This window comes from Urocitellus parryii, chromosome 9, assembly GCF_045843805.1.
Source record: "Urocitellus parryii isolate mUroPar1 chromosome 9, mUroPar1.hap1, whole genome shotgun sequence".
NCBI classification, from domain to species: domain Eukaryota; kingdom Metazoa; phylum Chordata; class Mammalia; order Rodentia; family Sciuridae; genus Urocitellus; species Urocitellus parryii.
This window is the reverse complement of record NC_135539.1, coordinates 114,600,416-114,615,152: the sequence shown is the minus strand read 5'-3', so window position 1 is coordinate 114,615,152 and position 14,737 is coordinate 114,600,416.

Sequence of the window (14,737 nt, the reverse complement as noted above, 5' to 3'; positions counted from 1 at the left end):
ATTGAACCCAGAGGTTCTTTAGCACTGAGTTACATTCCCCATCCCTTTTTATATTTTATTTTGTGATAGGGTTCTGCTAAATTGCCTAGGCTAGCCTCAAATTTGTGATCCTCTTGCCTTAGCCTCCCAAGTCTCTGGGAACCTTCCTTAATATCTTGGGACCTGCTTAAATTTGGAGGGAGCCAATCAGAAGATGGAGAGCTGATCCAACTCTTTACCTGGACACCCTCTTGATAGCGCTGACCTTTTCCCAGCCTCACCTGCCAGTCTGAGCTTGGCACAACTCGCTGGTTCCTGGCCACGGTTGTTGCCATCCTTCCCAACCTCCTGCATGTTCCACCACCAGAGGGCAGCCTTGTGCAGAGATAAATAAATAAACAGAGTGATTACTCACCTGCAGCCTTTTGGAGGCTGGGTGGAGCCTGCTGTGTTAGGAGGCTGGGAAGAAGGGAGTCATTGTTTCTTGAATAATAATTCGGAATGGAGGTCCCCCCTTTCCCTGCTTCTCACAAGGAGCCACTGGGCAGGGAGGGTGTGATGGATGGTGTTGGGCATCAGGTTTTGGCTGAGGCATAGGGCAGGCATGGTGCAGGCAGTACCTTTACTCACTGGGCAAGGGTTTTATGGAGCACCTACCTGCTGGATGCCAGACACTATTACATGCTGGTGACAAGATGGTGTGCAACAGAGACATGCTCTTTTTCCTCACAGAACTTAGACTCTAGCACAGAAGACAGGTGTTGAACAAATAATCCCACAACCAGCCACACTGTTCAACTCCGGGTCAGTGCTATAAAGGGAAGCTTGCAAGAAGGGGACCAAGTCTAAGGGTCTGGAAGACCTCCTGGCACAATTGACATTAAAGCTAAAGCAAAGATCAAGTAGGAGTTAGCCAAGCCATGGGTTGCCAAGGCAACCACTCAAGGTCCCAGGTGGTCCTTGAGTCTGGAGGGACAGGTGTTTCTTGTGGCCCACATGGAAAAGAACCGCATTTATCTACCTCCCCCACCCTTGACTCGCACCTCACCAAGCACTTTGGATCCTCCCAACAACCCTATAAGAAGTCAGGGATTTATTATTCACATTCTTCAGATGAAGAAATTGACAACTAGAAAAGATAAATCACTTCCTGTCAGTGGGAAGTCTTGGAAGTGGTAGGAGATGTTCTTATGCCTTGGCTGAGGGGCATGCCTTCTCTCCTGGAGACTGGAAGGTACTAGCACACCTCACCCCATGGGAGGACTAGGCAGGCCTTTTAGATTGTGAGCTCTCGCTGGCTCCCAAGTGTGTGCCTGTAGAATCTGTGTGTGTCTAGCTTTCTCAGTCTCTCTCTCTCTCTCTCTCTCTCTCTCTCTCTCTCTCTCTCGTCCCCTAGTCCTATTCTCTTCCAAGCCCCATATCTCTTTCACATCCTGCTCTTTTGGATTATGAAAAAGGCCTAAGTCAGAACAGCTGAGGGCCTCAAGATTCTAAACTGAAAGAAACCCTCCATTGAGATTTTCCAGAACTGGGGCTCCTGGGTGCGAGAAGCTGCGTGATGCCCGGATGCCCATGGTGAATCTGAACATACAGAAAGTCATCAGCTCCTGCTCTGCTGTAAGGGAAGGGGACGAGCAATTCCAGGGCTGGTGGAGTTTGCCCGGCACTGCAGTGAAAACTCTGTGCACCTTGCTTCATTTATCCCGAGGAGGACCCTGGACAGCAGGGTGCTTGTCTCCCTGCTGCAGAAGAGGAAACTGCTTGTGAAAGGAAGCAGCCACATTCAAACAGCAAAGAAGCAGCAAGGCCGAAACTCAAACCCAGGTCCATCTGTCAGGTGTCCAAAGTCCTGCTCTTACACCATACCCTGGGGTGGGCGCTGGGTTCAAGTGCGAGTCAAGAAGGCAGCTGCCAGTGTGTCTTCCTGGGCCCTCTGTGCTCTGGGGAGGGCTTCCCCAAGGCCGTGCCTCTGCAGCTGTCCCCTGACGAATCCCCCATTTTTGGCTAGGAAGCTCAAGGAACAGAAAGCATGCCCTTGTTGGCTGTCTCCCTGAAGAAATTCTACACAGAGCATCTGTCCCTCACCCTGGGGAAGGGAGGGGACCAGCTCGCTCCCAGCAGCTGTTACATCTTGGTCTGATGTTAAGGAGGAAGGCTCATATTCCACGGGATGGAGGGAGGGTTGGGCCACAGCAAGGCCGTGGGGAGCCCCTCCCTGTCCAGGGGCATGGGCAGAATGGCGGGGAGGGTGGGGCCGGCCACACTGGGAGAAAATCAGAATGGAGCTGAGGAGGGGACCGCAGGGTCCTGTCAGCCCGGCACACTCCAGCAAGCAGTGGGTTTGTTGAGGATCTCCCTCTTCCAAGAACCAGACTTGCCCAACCTCGTTAATCCAGGTCCCCAGTTTCTCCGCAGCAGAGGGAGAGTAAGTCTGCAATGACGCCCTCGCACCTGCCCGCCCTCAACTCCACAGTCCTCGGTCACCCTGAAGCTCCCAGAGCAAGGCCCAGGGCTGGGGGGGAAATGGAGGGCGGAAGGGCTGCTGGAGGGGTTGGAGCTCAGAGCTTTCCTCGCCCTGACCTCGCCTGGACTTCCTTCCTGCTTCCTTTTCCCTGAGGGCTCCTCCCAGAGAACAGTCATCTCTTTCTCCTGTGCGGCGAATTTGCACTTTAAGGAAGCTCCTTTACATATGGGATCCGATTCCATAGTCCTAACTCTGGGAGGGAGGAATTATCATCCCTACTACACGGATAGGAAATGGGAGGCTAAGAGAGAGATGACCAACAACCCATGACATGAAAACCAGGTGGGTGGGGTTGGTCACTTCTGGGGCATTCCTACCAGAGAAAAGGGAAACCCCATCTCCAGCGCCCGGAGCCGTGGATTCGCATCCCCTTAAGCACATTTTCTTGTGTTTTGTTTTTGTGTGGATAAGGCAGTGTCTGACGTGACCCCAGGGCCTAGCGCATGCTAGGCAAGCCCTCCACCTCTCCAGCACCCGCCTGGAAGCACTTTGAAAAGCAAGCACTGAGAAAGGCATCCCCCAGGCTGGGAAAGCCTGATTTGGTTGACCCCAGCTGGATCGGGGCCTGCATCCTCAGGGATCTCAGCCTGGGAAAACCCCCGGGCTCAAGGACACACTACCCCATCTCTCCTCCCCTCACATGCTTGTGTCTGTGGACTTCTGACTTTGTCCAGGAGGGAGGCAGACAGACATGAGGCAACCAGTCGGGCTCTGCCAGTCTAGATCCTCCTTCCTCCAGCCTACCCGCCACCCCACCCAGCTCCACCGCCAGACACCAGCTCAGTGAAGCCTCTCTCTCTCTCAAGGTTGTCTCTGGGCTGGCCAGAAGATTCAGACTCCAGCAGCTCAAGAGCTTCCCTCCTGGCTTGGATGAGAATCTCTGTGAAGCAGGAAGGTGCCTGTTCACTTCACCATGTCTCCTTGTCCCCACCCCCAGCCCTCCAGGGTGACAAAGCATCAGAGGCCTCTCCTTCCCGCCTCACTGCAATGAGGCCACTCTAGCCCTTCCAGACATGTGGCCCTGGGCAGGAGTGTGCACCCCTCCTGAACATGCACCCCCTGCACGCCTCGCCCTCCTATGCCCCAGACACTGGAGCAAATGGCTTTTCTGCTGCTCCCATGCCACTGGTCCCACTCAGCCTTCAGACTCAGGAGGGAGTGGAAGTGCTTTACGCTGTGGCCACCTGCAAAGGGACTGTGAGCAAGGGAGTGAGCACTGGAATGAGAGTTCAGACTCCTGAGTTTGACCACCTGGGGCTCTGCCTGCCCATGGGACATGTGTCAAAAATCAGCACCTTTCTGGTGAAGCTTTCTGTTGCTCAAAGCCTATCCAAGCCCCAGGAATATGGTGCCTGGCCCTATCCTGTTGTATTTCTTGTCTGAGAACAAAGACCAAAGCCTCTCCTACCTACTGTCCTCTGTAGCACAAACCCACCTGCTCAAAGAGATAACTGATGGTGATGGAGAGCAAGACAAGGGAGCAAGCAAGCAAGATGGTGTTTTCCCTAGACAAATGGGTCTAGTCCAAGTCCAGGTTCTGATCCGAACTCAACAGCACATTGGCCTTCTAGCTGGCTTAGCTGCAGACCTTCCTGCCCCTTCTCTGGTCCTCACAAAAGAGGGAACAGCCCAGGCTCTCCACACCCATCCTCAGCCATCCTGACACCAGAGGTAATAATACTTGAACGCAGTCATAGAGAAGGGGACCCTTCCCTCCAGGGGGCTCCATGCCGCAGGGCAGGTACCTAGAGCCCAGAACCTGCACAAGCAGTGGTGCCCCTCTTGGGGTTCTAAGAAAACCTTCAAGGGGCCTTGCCCTCAGGGATAGGCAATCAGGGAAAGAAGCCTCTGGCCTTGGAGGGTGCTGGGGGCAGAGGAGAGGTGGGGAGGGGTGGGCAGAGAAGAGGTGGGGACCACTGGTGGTTCATGAGGTCCTTGGCTCTGGATAATCCGGACAAACACCAGCCCAGGAAGATGCAAACAGCTGCTATGCTGGGAATGTTCTGCAAGATAGGAAGCCGTTAAGCAGTTATCCAGATGTTTCAAGTTAAAGCACCCCGCAGAGGAGGAGGAAAAATGTCGTCTTTCCAAACCCAAGTCTTTCAAATCAGCTTGTACTTGGGATGAAATCGCCTTGCCAGGATAGAGCTGGCCCTTTGAAGAGATCCATCTGAAATTTGGGTTTTTTTTTTAAAGTCAGTGGATTAGACCATTGTCCCTACAGAGATTGTAGAAGGTTAGAAAGATAGGAAGAGGCAGAAATCCAACATTCCAAAGAACCGGAGAGTCCTTAAGTCCTTTGGTCCATGCCCCTGTGTGCAGGCAGGCCTTTACCAAGTGCAGATGGCAAGGTCCTTTCTGGTTTAAAACAGGGCCAGAAGTTCCAGGATGCAAAAAACTACCCACCACTATTTTTAAGACACTGTGTGCCTTGTGCTAGCCCTTAGCCTTGCATGCACGAGCCTGTTGTATAACCTCCATAGCAGTTTAATGAGATGGGCACTGCCCCAATGTGATAGAGGAACTCAAAGAGGTTAAGTTCTTTGCCCAAGGTCATGCAGCAAGTAAGAGGCAGAACGGAAAGTTCAGGCTGGTGTGTTCATAAAGCCCTCCAGCCCTCCTGGATTGGAGCTGGGTGTCTGGCATGCGTGCTAAATCCTGTTTCACCTCACACTTCCCATGGGAACTTTGCTCAAAACATTCCCTATAAACATTGTGCAGGCCAGCTCCGTGGCACAGGTCAGGGGCAGACCTGCTACAGAAAACTGACCATAAATGTCCCCTTCTCCACTCCTCTCTAAGGTCCCCCAACTGTTGGCACTGGCCATCTGGATTTCTCCTCCAAGGCTCTCCAGTCTGGGTCTCCCTTCCCACACCCCCTCCCTTCCTATCTATTGTCTCGGAGCCCAACTTCTTGGCTGCTGTACTCCTATTCACCAGCTTCTTTCCACTTCTCTAACCCTGAGCACAATAGACATCTTCCTGCTTATTGGTAAACAGAATCACAGCAGGTCCAGCAGGGCTATTCCAAGCCAGGTTTGGGGTCCCCAAGGAGCCTCTCTTACTGTGGTTTCCCAGTGGGGACATGAACTCCAAGAAGTGGCCCGGCCCATCCCTACCTCTCTGCTGCCAGTGCCCTCCCTCCTCCTGGACTATAGCTCACGGTGAAAGTGAATATCGGTCCACACACGATGCTTCTTTCCTACCATGGGGTGCAGGAACTGCCCACTCATGTCTTCACTGGAACGTGGAAGGAGAGGCACAAGTACCGTCACCACCAAGCAAGTCCATACCACCCTACTCCCAGGGCGAGGGCTGGGGCGTGATGGTGTTTTCCCAGTAACTTCTCTGAGGTCCTGCAAACACGCAGGGAAGGAGGAGGTTGCTGAGAAACAGGAGCAACCCAAACGCAGCAGGCAGCCTCAGAACCCGTGTCTCTCGGAGGTTACAGGGGATCTGCTAATGCTCCGCCAAGGAGATCCTCTACTTCACATGGAGCCTGAGTCTCAGTTTTCTGAGGAGAAACCCATCCACCAAGAGATTTCCAGCGATTCAGACCCTCCAGAGACCTTCCTTGATTCTTTGAACAGTTCTAAGTGCCAAGCACAGGGATGTCATAAATGCAAGCAAGTTCTCCTTCCAGCGGGACAACAGAGTAAACAAACAATAACAGATAAACAATAGATTTCAGATAAGGACCCCATGCTAGAAGGGACTGTGGCAGAGACGTGCAGCGGGAACAGAAGGTGCAAAGCCCCTAGCAGAAACAAGTGCTGCAAGTTTGAGAAAGCAAAAGGAGCACCCACCCACACACACCCCCACCCCCACCCCCACCCCCACCCCCGCCCCCGGTGAGCAGCCAGAATGGGGTTGGGGTGGGTCAGCCAGGCAGGGGGCCCTGAATCTGAAGGTCCCATAGGATTTTATGGTAAGTGCAGTGGATCCTTCTTGGGAAAACTCAAATGATCTCAGCCCCCTCTCTCCCAGTTAGTCATGCTAAAAACACAGGCAAGAGGGATGAGAGCATGATTCACAAACCGGAGGGTGACAGTGACCAGAGCGAATATAACCTAAATTTAAGGAGGAAGAATCTGTTGCTTGGCTACCAGGCCAGGGGACGGTAATGGGTAGAAATGGGAAGCTGACTTGGGGAAGGGAGAGACCCCAGGGTGTGGGGGAGGCTGAGACCAGGAAGCCCTCCTGGATTCCTGCTTCCAGGAGGCGCAGGACTTTGACAGGAGGGTGGCAGGGAGTGTTTTAAGGGAGTCCAGTCTGGTCATCTGCCCTGGGTCACAGTCTCAAAAAGACTCCGGCAGGGGCTGGGCTGCATCTCAGAGCTTCAGAGTCCTGTCAGTCCCCTTCGAACAGGTACGAGCAGGAAGGCTTTGCCTAAAAATTAGGGCTAGAGGGGAAGCAGAGGAGGCCCCAACCGCACTGCTCTGTGGGGACTGGACCTCCTTGGATGGATCACGGCCCTGCTCCAACAGTAACCTGCTGAGTGGTCTCAGGCAAATCCTTCCTCCTCTTTCTGTCCTGTGGCCAGAGTGCATTGGATTCCATCATCTGGAAGGGACAGGCCCAGGAGTCCTCGTGTGCTTTGGCTTTTTAATGGGGAGGATATTCAGGGACGATGGGCTTAGAGATCAGCTCTTGACCCCAGAAGTGGGCCCCAGAAGCCAGCCCCTCCCTAGACCACCTCCCAGAGATCAGGGGTGCAGGGCCTAACCACCAGCAGCCAGCCCTGCTCTCCTTAGCAGTAAGGGAGAAAGGAAGGCCCCCCTCCTGCTTCCCGTGCACCAAAAAAATAAAAAATAAAAAGCTTCCCAGCAGAACAGCAGAGCCGCCAAGCAGCCAAGCTTTGCTTCCGCCACATTAGAAATCAGCAAGCGGCGGAGTCTGCTCTCCTCCCCCACCGCCTCTCTCTCCTCTCTCTTTTCTTCCCCCTCCTCTCCTCGCTTACTCTGGCCTGCCTGCCACCTATCAGAGTCAAGGCCACCTCCTGGGAAGCCCAGAGGGTTTCTCATCAAATCAGCATTTGTCATAAGGAAAACAGGTTTATTTTCCTCACTTTGAGAAGGTGTCAGCGGTGGCGGTGGTGGCGGGTGGCAGCAGCAGCAACGCAAAGGGTGCTTTGTACATTCAAAGCTTCCCCCCTGCGGCGGAATCTGACACTCTCTTCCCTTTACCTCGCAAGCTGCTCCTCTGGCCTCTCTCTCCCTCCATCCTCTTAACCCTGACCTATGAGCCTTTGCTTACAGACCTGTCCACTCCTAGTTCTTCCTTCCTTCACTTCACTACCCTCATTCAGTAATTGAGAGTCCTTCCTTTTGTGTGCCAGGAACAAGAGGTGCTGAGGATATGAGACGCAGGGGGAGAGGGGTGTGCATGGATACATGAATAAACCATTAAAATACAAAGCAGTCACCGTGGCGACAGAGGTGAGCACACACACACAGCCTTGCTGTGGCACCAAAGGGAACAGTCAGTCCACGTGGGTGTAGAGATCAAGGTAAATGTCCCAAAGGCTGGAGCAGGGATCCCAGGCCATTAGGAGCTCCTGGCATCCAGGGTTGGTGGGTGGATGTCACTCCAGGCCAGGGGCTGCAGAACCAAAGGACCTTAGCACAGAGGAGTAAGAGTGGGTGGCAGGAGCAAAGGCAGAGCCCCAGCAGTTTTCCTGATGTTGGGGGTTGGGATGGGAAGAATCAAGTGGGCATTTGGGAAGTTCTGGGAAAGCTGGTTTTAATGAGGACAAGCCTGCAGTCATTGGTTAGGAGGTTGATGCAATGGAATTTGAAGACATAAGATATGAGTTCTGGGTGAGGAAAACAGTAGCAAGGTTGGATGAGAGAAAGTGTAGGAGGCACAGAAAGAACCATTAAGGGGAAGAACTTGCAATGGTTTCACAGATGTGGGACTCTTCAGCAGAGGAACCAGCTGGCTCCCAGGGAGGGTGTGAGCGGGCTTCCTGAGCACCCCCTGCATAGAGGCCAGGCCGAGGGCACTGCTTGGGAGGAACAGGGACAGGCCTAGGGGAAGCCACAGGGGCATGCAAGCAGAAGAGAAACTGAAGAGAGAGCCACAGCAGAAGAGACCAGCCTGGCACCATAGGGAATGCCTGCAATCTCAGCAACCTGGGAGGGAGACTTGGGCAGGAGGATCACATGTTTGAGGCCAGCCTTGGCAACTTAGCAAGACCCTATCCAAAAAGAAAAAAAAAAAAAAGGCTGGGGACATAACTTAGTGGTAGAGCTTCCCTGGGTTCAATTCCTAGTACCAAAGAGACAGACAGACAGACAGACTAGTCACCCACAAAGAAGGAAAGGGAAGGAGCAGTAGATAAAGAAGGAAGGAGTTGGGGCAACCCTCACTCAGAGGAGGATTTTGCAAACTGTCTTTTGATGTGGAATGACACTTGTCTTGGTGACTGTGCGTGTGCAGTCTGGGATCACTGCTGCCTTCATAGACTGAGGACAGCCTCACTCGCTCACCTCCTGGGTCCTCCTGGATGTGAACTGCTCTTCATTTTGCCACTCGTCATCAATACAGTGACCTTTCTATCCTGGCACCCACTAGGTATAAGTGGCCGTCCAACCCTCTAGCTGGGCTGTCGCCCATGGAAAAAGCCTTTGTGCTCAGAAGATTCCCAATCTAACGCAGAAGGTGTGTGCAAAATCCCCACCCATTGGAAAGAGACAAACAAGTTACACCGACACAGGAACACACCTGCCATGAAGCGAGCACACGCTAAAGAAGAGAAGGGAAGCCTGGGAAAGGGAGCAGAGACACCCTCTCAGGCATCCGCTCTGGCTCCCGAGTGCCAAGACCCATTGGGATGCGATGCCCATAATTCAGAGCCCATCAATCCTGCAGGGCCTGGTGCTCTGACCCCTTTGAAAACCTCTCTCTTCTCTGACAGCTGAGCCCTTCTCCTTGGAGGCCCGGGGCGGGGAGGTTTCTCTGTAGATGTGCTTTGGGGCTCTGCAGCCAGCATGATGGATGAGAAGGCAAGAGCAGCTCAGGGCAGCTAAGGCCAGAGGGGTTGAGAAAGGAGAGAAATACGGTGGCAAAGCAATTCAGAACAAGAGGGACACTGGGGGCCAGCTGAGGGTAGGGGAGCTGGATCCCTCTCTGTCATTTCCGTTTGCCTGTCTCTCTCTCTCTTTCTCTAACTAGGTCCTCAGTTCTGTGACTCAAGTGACACAGAGAGATTGAGGCAGCAGAGAGGGGAAGGTGAACCATCAGATGTTCACAGGATCGTCTCTTCCTTCTCTTCAGGGCCATGGATTTGGGGTGCAGTGAAGAGTTGCTTACCCGCAGCCACCCCTCTTCCCTGCCCCAGTGCCCCAATGCCCCAGAAACAGGCTGCGGCCTGGCTGTCTTGGCATAGACACAGGATCCATTCAACCTGGTTCTCACGGGTATAGGACACAGACACCGAGGACAGCGGCTAGCAGAGGGAAAGGGACATTTCCCGGGATGCAATCCAATCCAGACTGCAAACCAGGGACCGAGGTAGAACAGAACTGCAGCCGCTCTCCCCAGGAGCAGAGCTCTGCCATTGCGGCTGCTTGGCAGGCTTGGCAGTCCGGAGGTGTGCCGGGCAAGCCTCAGCCTACTCTTCCCCAGCCCCCGAATTCCATTTGTCCAGACCTTCCATGTGCTCACAAGACAACAGGGAAGCTGACAGAGTATTACTGTCCTCCCACTCACTCCCCGTCAGCTGCTGGGGTGGGGGAAGGAAGAAAGAGAAAGCCATGGCAGCCCCCCCCCCCCCCCCGCCCTTGCTAAGCTGCTAACATGACGGGATGCTGGGCATAGGGGAGGGGCACCGGGGCTGGGGAAGCCAGTGTTATTGGTCTCTCCTCCCTGACATATTGAGAATGGCTTCCTTATTGGTTGAGTCTCGGAACTGTCTCTCTTTCTGGAAGTGAATATGGAACCATCAGGATTACAAAGCGTCTCAGGGCTGGAGACCCACTTCCTGTGGTTCCCTTACTCCTAGGTATGGGGGTTATATTGACAAATCAAACATGTGCTCCATGTTGATACTCTGGGGCCAGAATTGTGGGGAGTTACATTGGCAGTGAGAGACACAGCCAGCCATGCAGGGAGGGGAGGGAGCTGGGGCCACCATGGGCTGCAAGTTTCCTTGGAGGAAGTAGCGGATGCACTGGCATGGGCCCCTCTTCATCCGCTTAGCGACCCAGCTCTTGTGGGCTGGGTGACCCATGGATAGGGTCCCACACAGGCAGCTGCCGAGGGCAAACTTCTGCATGGTGGGGGGTGTGCCTTGCCCATAGTCACGGCATGATGCAAATCTGTAGAGGGCATGACAGGCCATTGACAGCACGTGGTTCTGAAGGTGAGAAGCAGGAAGACTTTGCTAGGGTGGCCTGGCCTTTCCTCTCCTCTTCCTCTTCCTTCACGGGCTGCTGCTTATCCCTCACTCCTGCCCAGCTCCCCCTAATATTCCTCCAGCCCCCCAGACATGCCTCAGTTCAGGTCTGGGACATCCTCTGGGTCCCTGAAAAGAAGAACAGGAATCCTCCCTTGGGGATCTGGCACCCAGGATGTCAGGTGATGGTCAGATAAGCCAGAGGGAAGCAGCCGCCTGGACACAGGCAGAAGAGCCTCGCCCAGGTGCCAGCCAGGGCCTAGAAAGCCCAGAGCATCTGGGCCACATTTGTCCCACGGAGCTCCAGAGGCAGGCTGCATAGAATCCACCCTGCTTGCCCCTCCAGCGCTTCCCACTCTCTGCCTGCTCCTGCCCCAGGCCCTGGGCCTGGACCAGGCTCTTGCGGAGGGGGTGGGGCAGCCATGGAAGCCTGACTGTGGAGACAAAGCCTGCAGGGGCTTCTCCACTCACTTTTTCACACTCCTGCAGTTTGTTGGCGCTCTCTTCTTTCCAAGCCAAGAGGCCACCGGTCTCCTGGCGCGGGCCCTCCTTTTGCTCCGTCCAGGTCTCTGGGACCATGGCTAGGCTCCCCTTCCCTCCAAGTGTCCCACCTGCCCTTGCGGGTTTCCCTCAACCCTACCTGGTTTTGTGTACACCCTTTCTTTCATGCTGGACCCCAGTTAATAAACATCTTGCACCTGCTCTCCCCATATGTAGAAAAGCTGCCCTGGATTGCAATCCTTCCCAAAATATGGCCTGGGTTGTTAACTCCTGCAGGTGAACCTGGGTTTGAATCTTAATCCTGCCACTAGGTAGGTGATTCTTGTCTTTTACCTTCATCTGGAAAATGGGGGTACTACCCTGTCTCAGGCTGATTAACTTCAGTAATGTGCACACACATGGTGCTCATTATTTAGCACACAGAACCCAACAAACAGAAGCTGTTGTTGTGCTATAAGAGAAGTGTGGCATGCCTTAAGCTCTCCTTCTTGGAGCCCTTTTGGGACCCAGCCCAGCAGTCATGGTTATCAAGATGTGGGGCTACTCCAGGACCCTGGTATTCTTTGGACAGTTCCTGGAATGTGGGCCCCAGTCCTCCTCCTGGAGTCGCCCTCCTTCCTGAGAGTTCCTTCTCAGGAGACCTCCACCCTCCCTTGGGTGCCATCAGAACAGCCCAAGGGTGCAGGTGGGGGAAGGGCAATGGACAAAGATCCTTTGTACTGAAATCCCAATGGGCAAGGGCAGGGACCTAGGCAGCCCGCCTCTCTGATGCATTTCCAAGTTTCACTTAATGCTCATTATCATAACCAAGATCACAATGCTGGCTCCCTTCACATCTGTGGTATCAGCTTGCAGTGACTCATTGCCAAGTCTCAGGGCGTATTAGGAACCACCACGTGGATCCAGATGCGTCACTCCTTGGGGCTGGGAAGCAAGAACTGAAGCCTGAGGCCTTCAGAGAGCTGCAGCCCCAGCAACATCAGACCCCCCAGGTGCCCAGCGACTCCCAGGCCTGTTCCATCCCTAACCCCCAGAAGCCACAACTAGAAGGTCAAAAATTAGCTGGGAAAAGGAAAGAAAACGAAGGAGAGGGGTTATGGAATGGCCATTGGGTGCCACCCAGGAAGTGGGTGCTGGACCCCAATGTCTGGGACCATGCACCCAGAGATTTGATCACACCTTCACTCAGGTACCATCTCCACTGCACAGAGGAGATGCATCTGCAGCTCGGAAGGGCGCGATTCTCTTCATAACATCCCACTCATCCTCAGGGTTCCAGTCCTACCCACCAATCTGCTGCTCCCAGACAGGAGTGTGTCCTCACTGTGAGCAGCATTGGGCCAGCCTGGGGGTACTGCAAGGGAGTGGGGGACAGAGGACAGGGGCAAACCCAGGACGAAACAAGGCTGGTCAGAGGGGCAGAGACAGTCACTACACACAGGATGGGGGTGGGGTCAGGGTGCCTGGGCTGGGAACAGTAGCCACCAGAGGCCCTGGAGTATCAGCTGGGGCCAGAGTGTGTTTGTTCTTCTCTGAAAGGTCACAGAGGAGCTGGTGCTTTGAGGAGAAAAGGGGCAGAGAAAGAGGCACGGACTGAAGGGGGGTTTTTTGGTTTCTGTTTTTTGGTTTTTTTACAAAGCGTCAGTTCCAATGCCAAAGACCCAGCCCTAGGGATGAGACCCAGTGGGGAAGACCAGACAGAGACTGGGGCCGCTGCCCTGACAGGAGCCACAGGGGTTGCGGGTCATTCTGTTGGAGGCTCAGGAGCCAGTCTGCCAATAGAATTTCAGGAATGTGAGCAATGCCCACCATTGCATGAAGAGGGAGACCAGGGAGATGAGGAGGAGAGCCAGGAGCCCTCTGCAAACCATGGGGAGAAGGGGACCCACTGCCAGGGTGTGCTGATGTGTGGGGTCCCCAGGGAGCACTTATATCCACTTCTTCCATCCAATCTCCTCTTGGAAAGTAGAGGCCCCGGTGTCTAGAGAGCACTAGAGTACCAGCTACCAGATGTCCAAGACGTCTGCTTGTACAGATACTTGGCCACAAGATAATAATATCCTGTACCCAGGATATTATGTCCTGGCCCCTCTGGCACCAAAAAGCAGGTGGGGCCCCAGCTGGACCTAGAATTTACCAGTTTCAACCACAAAGGCCTGCAGTCATTTTTAACTTCTTAAAATGTGACCCATTTCTTATTTTCAGTAGAACTGAAAAATATTCATATTATATGCCCATTTATTTGTGGCTCTATGAAATCCATTTTCATAATGTTTAATATTTTTGATTTATTGAATCTTCACTTGAATTTTATTGGCTGCTCTTCCCCACTCTGCACTAGCTGCAAGGGCTTCATGTGGCCATGGCTTGCACAAACTCAGCCAGGAGTGACCACAGCATCCTGGGCAGTGAGTGGGAGGAGGCTCAGCACCAACCAGGACTGAGAGTGCCTCTTGGGCAGCAACGGACAAGGGCTCCAGCCAGCTAGAGTGGCCTTACCCTCCGCACACAGATGGGGAAGGACATCTAGAGGGCATACCGGGAGCCAGAGCTGGGGCCACAGGACTTTCACCCAGTTCTTGAGCCCACGCAGGCGGCTCTCCAGGCTCACGTGTGATGAGTCTTGAGTTCATCCAGGGTCCCCAGAGCTGGTCCCCCAGAACAGAGTTAAGCATTGCAGTCCGGACATCCCCATACCTCTGGAAGATTCTCCCTAAACGATCCATGAAATGGAGTTCATCTCACCTGTGAAAGTATGAAGACCCAGGCGAACCCCAGCTGTGCTCTATCCCGGCCAAGTGACCTTGGGCAAATCACCTGATTCTCTGAGTTTCTGTTTCTATAAGACAGGCTTCCTGACATGCCTTTGGAAAGGTTAACATGAGGACTCAAGGCGATGACATAGGTAAAGCTCCTAAGGCAATGCCTGACCCCTAGGAAGGGTTCAACAGACATGAATTCACTCTCCTCCTCACGCCAAGCCCCAGGAAAATGGCCAGGGTGTCGTGGCCACAACCCAGCCAGGTAATCCCACCTCACTTTCCACTGCCCCTGGCCCGGCTCCACAGAGACTCAAGCGTGCTCAGTTCACGCCAGCTGGCAGAGCCTGGGGTGAGGACACTGGGTGAGTGAGGAAGAGAAGCCTCCCTGGTGGGGGGAGTAGTGTTCACAGTAGGAGCCAGCCCCAGCCACACCCCAGCCAGAAACAGCTGCCTGGGGCAGAGGGAAGCCCGGGAGTCAGCCATCCCCTCTCCATGCCCACTTCCCTGCCACCAGACAGAGGCAGGATGTTGTCTGGATTAAGTGCTCCATATGACTCTGAGACCCTGGGGACC